Here is an 11,586-nt window from a genome sequence, read left to right as displayed (position 1 = left end):
AGAAATAAAAGAAATTTGCAGACTTCAGCTCCTTCTTTGGAATGTCCCTGCCAAGCTTGAAATAAAGTTAGCTCAAATATGTGGGTTTTTCCAAGATTTTCCAATAATATTATGAAATTATTGGACTTAATTGGATATAAACCCTATTCTCATGCTTCCTTGATGTTTTGAAATGATGTAAATGCAGGGAATTCAGTGGAAAACAGTTTGAAATTCGGAATTGGGGTCAAAATGACCAAAATACCCCTAAAATTAAAGTTACACCTTTAAAATCAGGGTTTTTTGAAGGAAAACTTAGTAAAATTGGGATTTCGAAATTCAAATTGAATTCAATGATGATGAAATGCAATATGACATGCTTCTAAACACATTAGGACTGTAAAATCAGAATTTGACATTTTGAAATTTAGCCAAAATAACGAATTTCGCTTGTTTTTCACTTGGATCCGGGTCCTGCGGGGCCCTGTTTTGGGTATTATGGATGATCCGAACCTCAAATGGATTCCAAATTGCACCAAATTCGGTATGAAGCATCTAAACACTCTGATAAACAACCTAGAATGCTAAAAATCACGAAATGATATGATTTAAATGCTAAAATTCAAGGAAAGTCCTAAAATGATGGATTTTGCCTATGGATCCGAACCAAATGCAATGCCTAATATGATAATGCAAGATTTACACCATGTAAACTTCTGATATTTTTCAGACTGCTAAAAGGCCCGAAATGAAACATTTTTGGTTTTTACAGCCTCAGGATTTGAGCCATGGTGAGTTCAATAACAGGGATTTAGTTCAGACAGAGGTAAAAATCACACTAATCTGATGTAAAATGCTACAAAAATACAAAACGGCCATGGAAATTTATGAAATTAATCAGAGCTATGCACGACACCTACATGAATAACTTTCATGTTTATGACTTTGGCATTTGATCAACATAAACACCGATAAAAATATAACTATTCCTGCCTAAACTAACAGAACAGACAAATGTAGCAAAACAGGAGGGTGACAAGAAAAATCCGAAGCATGGGTCAACACTGTTCTACAAATTACAGGATTTCAGATTCAAACAGAGGACATCTCGGACACCACTTTCACTTTTTACAGTTTCGGATTTGAAGCAACACACAAAGAGAAACCATAGCCCTAAGTCGATCCAAGATCTCAGAGGCCCAAATTAGGCTCTGACACGTGTACCGACATCTCGGATTTTTTTTAGACATTACAAAAAATCAGAAAAATCTGATAAAATCATATTACAAACTAGACATTTTCCAGAGTTCAAAACATCTTTCGGATCGAAAATAGGATCTCCCATGAGGGATATCTCGATTTTACAAGTTGGAAAATGATTTTCAAAACGTATCCCGGATAACAAAACCCGACTTGCCATTTTGAATGTTTACTGCAGTAAACAAATTCAAATGCCTCCGAATTTTTGGCAAAATTTCAAGGACACCTAAGGGCGCATTCCGTGATTTTTTTGGGATTTTTAATAAAAAACAAATGCATGAAATGACGTGTGGACTGACTAACAAAAACAGAGACCTACTGAAAATAAGCAGAATTGAAATAAAGGCTAAGTTAATCCTAATTAATTCATGAAATGTACTAAATGAATGAAATAAAATGCAAATTAAACCTAGCTAACTATATGAATGTTAAAAATCATCAAGGAAGCATAATGAAACATTTTTATGTATGTCGTTTTATGAGAATAGCTCAATCTATCCCTCGGATGAGCTCTTTCTTCAAACGACCCCCGATTCGAATTATGGAATCCAATCAATGGGAAAAGAAGTGCACCTTGCTTCGTTACGCAGCGTAGGAGCTCTTGAAAGGGGCAGCTATCACGAGCTTCCTTCGTCCTTCGCTCCGAGCTTCGGATGGTCCACCAAAATCGACCTCTGTTGGAATTGAATTGGCCACAGCACGAGCTCTACTCCACCTTCTTCAATGCGCCAAAGGGGGCACGATTTCCACAGTTCAAAATCTGATTCTAGGAAGGCTAGGTCAGATTTTCCAAGTTCACAAAAGCTAAAAAAAATGATCTCCCTTTAGGCTGGGCGTGAACCCTTGTTTTTATAAATTTTCTGAAAATTTTTGAAATTCAAACAGGCTCAATCTGAGCCCTCCATGTGGCGCCATCTCAGGGGGTGCCATCTGAGGGGTTTGAAATTCGAATTTGTCTTCTGCAGGGAGCCCTCAGGTGGCGCCACCTCAAAAGGTGTTTTAATTTTTGAGAAAAATAAAAAAATGGAAATTTTGTGGGTGAGACACCTCAGCAGGGGGAATTTGGAATTTTTCAAAAGTTTGCTTGATTCTCTCTGCAGGGAACTCCCAGAAGGCGCCACCTCAGAGGGTGCTCTCTTGGAGTTTGAATTTCAAATTCACTTTTTGTAGGGAGTCCTCAGGTGGCGCCACCTCATGGTGGGCTACCTTTATTAAAAATAAAATAAAAAATAAAAATGGAGCCAAGTGGAGTCCTGGAATGGTGCCACCTCAAAAGGTGTTTGACACATGTCAGAAGGTCAGAGCAGTGGGCTCAGAAGGCGCCACCTCAGAGGAATTTGAATTCTACCTTTTCTGGAGAAAGGAGATCTGGACATGTGGCGGACAAGTGTCAGATGTCTGGAGAGGCTTTCTCAAATGGCGCCACCTCAGGGGGAAGTTTGAAATTCAAATGGAGGTTGGCCCTGGAGGAATGGAGGATGGACATGTGGCGCCACCTCAGGGTGGCTCCTACAATGCCATGTGGCAAGAGGGAGGAAAAGGAGGGAAAGGACATGTGGCGCCATCTCAGGCCATCTGGAAAAATCAGAGCTCAGGATTTTCGCCACCTAGTGCCTTGTTTGAATTTTGAATGGTTTGCTTTTTCTGAAGAAAGCCAGGAGTGACATGTGTCTCCTACTTTTCTGAAAGAGGTAGGGAGAAGACATGTGTCCTCTACTTTTTCTGAAAGAAGCAGAGAATGACACGTGGCAGAGGGGAGAGAAGGTGGGCCAAGCCATGTGGCGCCATCTCAGACAGGATGAAAAAGGTAGGAGTTCTTGATTTTCGCCACCTATGGGGATTTTTGAATATTTGAATTCTAGTTTTTCTGAGGAAAGCAGAAAATGACACATGGCACTTGCTTTTTCTGAGGAAATGAGAGCTTGCCATGTGTCCTCTACAGGAGACACTCCAGATGGCGCCACCTCAGAAGAGACAAGCCTACTTTTTCTGTAGGAATTTATGAGTGACACATGTCTCCTACTTTTTTGAGAAAAGTAGGGAGAGACATGTGTCAGGCTACTTTTCTAGAAGGAGGGAGAGGTTGACACGTGTCCCCTGCAGGAGACACACTTCAAGTGGCGCCACCTCAGAGGAGACAAACTCCACTTTTTCTAGACAGGACAACCTATGACACTTGGCATCTCCTGGTAGTCTTTGAAATGACACATGGCGCAGGATGGATAGGGTGACACATGGCAGATAAATGGGATGACATGTGGCGGCTTCTGAAGGTAGCCCCACACTGACACTTGGCATGGAAATGGGAGGAGAGAGAAATGACAAGTGGCACCAATCCAGGGGACAAGGCTCCTATATTTTTGGGTTTTTCTCAAAATTCAAATTTTTCAAAAGGAAAGCTTGTGTGACACCACCTCAGTGTGGGTCCCACATTGCTTCTTTATTGAAATAAGGATAAAACCACAAAACCTTTTTTTGGAATTTTTATAAAATCTGGACTAATGGGCAAAACAGGAATTTTGGAAAGAGTTGGCCCTTGTAGGGCGATTTTGTAAAAGGAGGATATTTGAAATTGTAAAAAGGGGCAAAATCTGAGATGAAGTGACTGAAATCCATATTGAAAACTATCCAGATGGTTTTCCTGAGAAAATATTTTGAAATTCAGAGCCCTAGGGGTAAAATGGGAAGAATTGATAATTTTGAAGACCCAGGGTTTTGAAATCGATTTTGAAAATAGTTAAAATTCGAATCTGGATTGAAAATTTTGAAATCAAGAGTTCTGGACCTCGAAATGACATGCTGTGCCGTGCAGTGATTTGAAATGCTCATGCAATGATATGCAATGTCATGTCTTATGAAATGCAATCTTGAATCAAGACTTTGGAGATGTCTGTCTCCTGTCAGGAGTAAAATCTTGAACATCTGAGATAAAAATAGAGAAAATTTGAGAGTTGCAGATGAAATTTGGACTTTTGCAAGGTCCGAGCTCAGAAAATGACCATTTTGCCCTCCAGCGATTTCAGAGGCTGGATGATGATGTTTGGTGGAGATGTCGGGGAGGTGAGTGAAAATTTGGGGTGTTTACAACCCCCCCCCCCCCCCCCACTACACAAACATCCTCCTTCAAATGCATGTTTTACATCTTGAAAAGAAATTTTTAAATGATCCTTTTAGTTTAATAGTGTAGGCATTTTCCAGAAAATATTGTCTTTCATATCATTTCATTCTAAAACAATCTTATATCTCAAAATTTGTCCATCATCTTTTTCTGTGCAATCTTATGCTTACAAACATTTGTCTCATCTTGTAAATCTGATCTTGCTCAACAAGACCTATGTACAATCAATAGGTGAAGAGCCTAGGAGACCCACTTCTAAGACAAGATGCTAGCTTCACAAGACCTCCATTCAATATGTGAAGAACCTAGGAGATCCTTGTATATAGCCACGCAGACACCTAAAGCTATGGAATGTACTCAATCCCAAAATTGTATTGAACATCATTGTGAGGATGTAGTTGAAAATATCTCATCTCCACCCAAAACCAATTCTCAGGTACATGTGGGGGTATGTGGTATTTATTAAATCCTCATTAATTGTCATCACTTCATTCATCTCTGGCTCCCAAACAAAGCCTTAGTTCAATAAAAGGAGAATATTTATCTTCATTATCTTAATCCTTTTATAAGACTTGGAAGGGGTTGTGGATAAAGAACAAACCTCACACACACGTGTATGTGTGTGTGATGCGTTTCGGTGGGCCTAGGTTTGAGTTTTAGAATTTAGGTAGGCTTGAATTAGGTTTGGTCAAGTCAAAGGTCAAGGTTAGTAAACAGATTTAGGTAAGGTCTGTTAGGGTTAAAAAAAATTGAGTTCTCCTAAAATACAATACAATAAATGCTAAAGAATAAGATAAGCCTAAGGACATGCCAGGGAAGCTTGGGTTAAAATTTGAGGGGCAGGAGATTTAGGGTTGCGAAGATAAAACTCTATGTCATTCTGGGTTTGTTTGGACACTGGATTCTATTCAATTTTTGACAGACCCTGAGAGAGTGAATAATTTCACTCAGAATAAAAATCATAAAAAATATAGTTAGGCTAGAAACAAGTTATAAGGTTTGAGTAAAATTTAATAGTTTGGGTTGGTCTGGTTTGAAAATTAATAATAAGTGAAGTCAAGACACGGGTTTGGATCAGGTCTATTTCTAGACTGGGTTTTGGGAAGAACTGGTTTTGGTGTCTGATCATGCATAATGTATGCATAGTAGATCCACATTTTTATGCATGATTCGTTGCAAAAATGAATTAAATACCCATATTTATCAACGTTTTCTAGGGCATTGGTTTATTTTCAAAAAGAAGAAAAATTTACACAAATAAAGTTCACCTGCGCAATTTTTAAGTATTTGCTTTCTTTTAGGAACCTTCTTATGAAAATACATTTTAAAAAAGGTAGTTTTGCAAATTTTATAAAATTAGGTAGAGTGTTTAGAAAATAATTAGCTTATCCTAATTTTTGTTTTATAAATAGTCCTAAACAAAGAAAGGTCGTCGTCCTCCCATTCGAAAAAATGCTAGCCTCTTCTCTCTCTCTCTTGTTCGTTTCTTCTCTCTTTACTTTCGTTCGATCACTGATTCTTCCTCGTTTCTTCCCTTCTTTGATCTTTATTTCATCGTTCTTCTGATCTTTGCTTTCGTCGATGCTTCTTACCCTGTCATCAGAGTGTGCATTCAACCATGAGAGTGACCGCTTCTTCTCCTCCCCCATCTCTTTAGTGCATCATAAGTATTTAGATTTCTTTTGAATCGTTGCATCCATATAACCATGTTTTAGATTTACAGTTAGCGTAGATTAATTTTTGCTGCATCATTACAAGTAGCATAGCGTAAAACTTATTGAATAGTTCATTTCTTTTTCTACATAGAATAAGCTGCGTTAATTTTTTTAGTACATATTGCTGTAGTTCCATCTGCGTGAGAGTAGAATTAGGTCGGTCATTGTTGACAGATTTGATTGCTCATTAAACTAATGCAATACCGGTCTGATCAAAGTTCAATCACATCTATACCGGCCCAGCAATCTCTTGAGTTTAGATTGTGCACGCTCTGTCGAGTGTTGTGTTCCTGATCACCGTGCTGCAGATCACGCACTTTGATGTGATCAGCAGCACTTGCATGAAATGAATATAACGTTTGGTCTGTATTTTGCTTCAGACTCTTTCACCAAAAAAAAGATATTTTTTAGACATTAATTTATTGTTTTACATTAAAAATAGTTAATTTTTTTTAACGATTTTTATATTTAATAGTTAAGTATTTCATAATCAAGTAGTTTAGACCAGAATTTATTTATTGTTTTAATGTCAGTAGACTGGTTTACATTGGGTAGATAGTTTGCTAAATTAATGTCTTATAGTTAATTAGTTTGTTTTAGATTTTTAACATTATAATTAATTAGCTTATAGTTTAGCTTACATTTTCTTTTTATTCATTACTTAGTTAATGCAATAATTCGACATTGGTTTATTAGTAGTGTTTACATTAGGTGTTTAGTTTAATTAGTTAGATTAGACTTTCTTGTTTCATTAGTTTAAATTCAATGTCTTTCTTGAATTTTAATTTGTCAGTTTGTTTCAAGTTTGTTTTATTGCTAATCAGAACTTGTTAATTTATTACAAGTTAGTTGGTTTATTAGATCTAGTTAGTTTTTATTCTTGTTTCTTGTTTTTATATAACTAACATTAGTTTTAGAAATAGTTTTCTGCTTTTGTTTTGTGTTTTGTTTTTGTGTGTGAAGAGCCCTCCAAAGATCCCCTCAGGGACGTGCCCCTTGACAAAGAAATCTGTAAGCCTAATAGTTCAACTGTAGCATCCAAGCAAACAAAAGAGGCTAGATCACAAGAGAAGAAGACCCTTGCAGATTTTAGTTTTCTTTATTTTTATTTTTATTTTTTTAGGGCCAGAGGGTTATTTACTTTACATTGGGTTATAATAAGGCCTTTTTATTTTTTAGCCCTCCACGGAGGGTAGCACTTTTTATTTAAGGCAATAAAGTTTGTCTTTGTGTGGGGGTACAAAAGTCTTTTTAAAAATGTTTCTTGTGTTCGACTCAAACTTCACAATTAGTATGAGCTGGTTTTTATTATTTGGTGTTTGGTTTACATAAATTGTTTTTATCAAAAACAACTTTCATAAAAACTTACACCAGTCTCAAATTTAATTCTACTAGGAATCAGGATCCAAGATTTGGCAGGTTGGTTAAGGACACGTAGAGTTGTATGGAGTTAATTTTGTAGGTATAGAATAGGTGGGTTTTTGGGAGAAACATTAAGAGAAAGTTAAGATATTTTTTGGATATCACTACAACAGGATGTTATATTCAGATTTGGATTTAAGAGAGGTTTTGGCTTAGAGAAGGGTTTAGGAAATGGGTTTTAAGGCACGGTTTGGGGAAGGTGTTCTAAGGTTGAGAAGAGGTATGGTCTGTCTGAACATGCTCAGAAACCTCACTTGATAAAGGAATGACCTGCGTTCACTAAAGAATTGATGCAGTCCATACAAGTACTAAGTAGAATTGGTTCTACTTGGCACTTAGGCAAATTTCAAATCCACCTTAATAACCATGAGAACAACCCAAGATAGTATGATTGAGTCAACATGGTTTATTTGCTACGATGCTTACTAATTTGATGATATCTAAAGAGAGAAGCATATAGGAAGTTCATAGAGGAGATGCAAGCCTTTATGGATGCGCACAAACAAAACCCCCAATCCTAGATCCAAAATTTCTAAACCCTCTTTGTTTAACTACAATTTTTTACCTTGCTACAATTTTGAAACTGTTTGTTTACTTATTTATGATTTAATTGTTTTGATTCTCTTATGATGGGTGTATACATTTTCAGGGTTACATAATATCTAAGTAAGAAAGATGCTGCGTAACTTTGAAAATGAGTATATTCATAACACAAATTAAATTTTGATTTATATGAATATTAGAAGTATATATGTATGTTGTAGGGTTGGAGAAGATGTAGGAGGTTTGTATTTAAATTGTGTTTATTGCAGGCTTGGAGATGATGTCAGAGGTAGTATTTTTTAAAACACATTTGAAGTGTATGCTTGCTGTGAGTTTTTGTTGAATGTAAGCCATAAATGTCGTTGTTATTACTCAACAAAGGCCAATTTTATTCAGCAACTTATCAACGAGAATTCTCACCATTATAGCCTTATAGAGGCAAAAAATAGGGCAATAGCGGTGAGATATATCACCGTTATTGACCAACATCCCTATATATATATATAAAGAGAGAGAGAGAGAGAGAGAAATGGGTGGGTGCAAAATTGATAGGTGCTGAATGAGTTTTTTCTGCCCTTCTTATTCTTTTTTAGTAATTTTGACCCCATAAATGTGTTGGCTATGGTCGATTTACAAGTAATCTACACATGGATAATGTGTTTTCGATAAAAAAATGATATTTAAAGCCTTGAAAAATTATAAAGATTTTGGATTGTTGATTTTTTGAACCTTATAAAAACCCACAATGTGTCAGAATGGAACACTTCAAGAGCTGATCTCTATAAAATCAAGTACATTGATCACATCTGTACGGTCAAAATTTAAAAATAAAACAAAAAAACCTTAAAAAACTCATTTAGCATATTTCAGTTAGCACAAATCCATTACTCTCTCTCTCTCTCTATATATATATATATAAGTTAACATTAATGAAATTACCTACAAATGAGTTTTCTTTGTCATTTTTTTAGTTTTTGTAGTTTTTCATTAAACTAACCTTATAGATGTGATCTACATGATTAAATTAGTGGAGGTTGGCTCTTAGATCATCTAATTACGATATGTAAGAATGATTTTGTGAGCCTTAAAACATTAATGGCGTACATTGTGCAATATTCTTTTTTCATAAAATCATGTATTTTGGTTGAAAATACATGATCCAAAAGTCTATTCTTAACATTTGGACCATGTTCAATCCATATATGATGTCAAATTGGGTCACTATTGTAAAACTCATGAATTTTAATTATTTTTATGAGGAATAAAAGTGAACTTATTGTTAAAATATTATTTGAACTTAAGATGAGATTTAATTATAATTCGAGCTTTAATTTAGATTTTGAATGAATCTCAAACTGAAAATTTATTTTGAATTGGGTTTTGATTTTTAATCAGATTTAATTTGGATTGGAATTTAACTTGAGTTTCAATTTAGTCAGGATTTAAATTAAGTGTACATTTGAAATTAGAGTGTTATTTAGATTTTAAATTGGGAATTTTAAATTCAAATTTGGATTTAATAAATGGATCTCAGGTAGTATAATTGGATTTGGATTTGATTCAAATTTTCATATAAAACTATAATTAAATTTAATGCCAATTCAAAATTTCAATTATACAATAAATTTGAGTCTTTATTGAAGTTAAATTTAAAATTGAATATGAATTTTAATGTAATAATTATGATATTTTGGTAATTAATAAATAATTAAAAAATGATTTTATATATTTAATTTAAGTAAAATATGGGATCTTAATTAATGATAAATTGAGATTTAATTTGTGTATTAAAAAGTGTCAACATTTAATCTCAAGTGAATTTGAATTTAATTGAAGTTAATTTTGAAGTTTGGATTTAATTTCACTCAAATTTGAATTCGGATTTAATTAAACATAAATTTGAATTTAGATTTAATGAGAGGTAAATCTGGATCTTATTTGGATATGGATGTAATAGGGTTTTACTAAATTAGAATTGAACCTTGGTTGGGTTTGAAATCCAAAATAGAAAATGATTTAGAATTTAGAATTTGAAAATTAATGTGGAATGAAACTTAGGGATTAATTAGAATATATAGAATAGTAGGAGTCCAATGGGCTAGGCATCCCCCTATGTGGGCCTAGCCTAATGGGTATCCTACATTGCCAATAACAAGATATGCCATTTTAGGCTACTTAATTTCCTACCATAGTGTGTGCAAAGATTTCTTATGGTACTTGTGGTCATACCTATTATCGATATTAGTGTCTGCTTCGGATCTAAGTCTAGCAAAGATCTGATCCAAGCAAGTCACATTGGAAACTCTCCCCCCCTAATGTCAGATTCCTACCTATTCATGGCAACCTACCTAATATGGGACCCTTTCGTTATCCCAGGGTGGACTTCCAGCATTATGGAAAGGATAAGATGGTGACCTACCTAATGTGAGACTCTTGCCTTATCTCAAGGTGAACGCCCAACACTATGCAAATCTTCCCTACAAGGAAACTAAGAAGATAAGCAAGGGAAGAAAAAGGAAATAAGAAATCTTATCAAGATGTAATTGAATGGATATATAAAAGAATATAAGTTGTAAAGGCTTAGGCATGTGTGAATAATAAGGACATGCTCTTGACCCCGTGGGTGTAAGCACTAAGTGGCTGAACCACATATACTGTTCTCTCTCTCATCTCTCCTTCTTCCCCAATTTGTTGGAGACCTCCATTAGAGGTGGAGGAGGACCAATCATCCGATCATTCCAGCCTATTTTTTTTTATGTATCCATGCATCTTGGATTTTGTTTTTTGGCTTTTTCAAGGTAGAGGGTTTTATTTGATACTCATAGATCAGGGCTCGTATGATGCAAACCCGAGTGAAAACCCAACTACCAAGGTAGGAGAGTCTAGTTGAGGAGCATGACAGAGGGTCACAATAGAGTCAAGATGAGTGTAGGGAAGAACAACTGCCTTACGGGCAGCGTGGGCACACTAGAGGTGCAGGCAGTTGATGCACAAGCACAACACATTTGTGACAGTAGTCAGTAGTGAACACGGGTGGAGCAGTGCCAGTCAGTGGAATAAGATCGTCAACTGTGGGATTTGAAGCTTGGGCTGCCCAAGCCATGACACCAATGCTTAAGTCAATAGAATAAATAGGTCAAGTTTGTAAAATTTGATGATTATGTAAGATTTGGAATTTGAGAAATAAAATTCGATTGTACTTTTTGTCTCTACATGGATAAATGACTCAATTTGAGGATCGACTTTCTCTAGTTCATCTGTGAACTAATTGAGAGAATTCACTTCAATTCATTCCCTTCCTCCTCCATTTCTTCTACACTTTTTGAAGTTATTAGCTTGTGGATTTGGTGAGCCACGAGGAGACTTTTGATAATCAGATTTCAATTCTACTCAGTCGAACATTTTACACTGCCGGATCATCTTGTCGCAGTAGATCACAGTCTTATAGACGAATGCAGCACATGCACAAACTTTGCATAATGACAGACGAATCTATGAGCACACTTGCTCATGATCGTCTTTCATACTCCTCCAGCTGAGTGCAATAAC

This window comes from Nuphar pumila, chromosome 10 (assembly GCF_984573655.1).
Source record: "Nuphar pumila chromosome 10, dmNupPumi1.hap1.1, whole genome shotgun sequence".
Classification (NCBI taxonomy): domain Eukaryota; kingdom Viridiplantae; phylum Streptophyta; class Magnoliopsida; order Nymphaeales; family Nymphaeaceae; genus Nuphar; species Nuphar pumila.
This window is presented reverse-complemented; position numbering follows the sequence as displayed.